This window comes from Ailuropoda melanoleuca, unplaced genomic scaffold (genome assembly GCF_002007445.2).
Source record: "Ailuropoda melanoleuca isolate Jingjing unplaced genomic scaffold, ASM200744v2 unplaced-scaffold3078, whole genome shotgun sequence".
Classification (NCBI taxonomy): Eukaryota; Metazoa; Chordata; class Mammalia; order Carnivora; family Ursidae; genus Ailuropoda; species Ailuropoda melanoleuca.
The window spans coordinates 1-548 of NW_023201370.1; positions in this window are offsets into that span (position 1 = coordinate 1).

Consider the following 548-nt stretch of genomic DNA (forward strand, 5'->3'; position numbering starts at 1 on the left):
CCTTCTGGTTTCTCTTCCTTTGTGTTAACATGATATGCCCTGATTTGTGTTCCTAAACCATCCAGACAGCTAGAAGAAGGTGGCACAATAACACAATTTGAGTTTGGATTTAAGGGAATTTAGAACACATGTAAACCAAAATTGAATGCTCAATTTTCTTTCTCAGTTCCATGCCTCTCCTTAAGTTCTTTTTCTCCCCCTTCAGGACATGGTAACCACCAATAATCCAGTTGTTCATCTGAATCTGGACAAGAATACTTTTGATTTCTGGCTTCCATCTTCTTTCCTCATATTTCATTCAATTATGGATTTCAGACTATAGGAAATCCTCCCTTCATACATATCAAATCAATTAATTTATTTCCTCCTTTGTTTCCTCTTATTCTAGGTGGTCATCTCCTCTAATATTTATAATTGTGATTCTCTTTCAGTTGGTTCCTGTTCTTCCACTATAGCCCCCACTCCAGTTCATTCTCCTGTAGTATGAGAGTGTGATTCATTAGCAAAGGAAAGGAAAACACACAACTGGTGAAAGCAGAAAGAAAAGA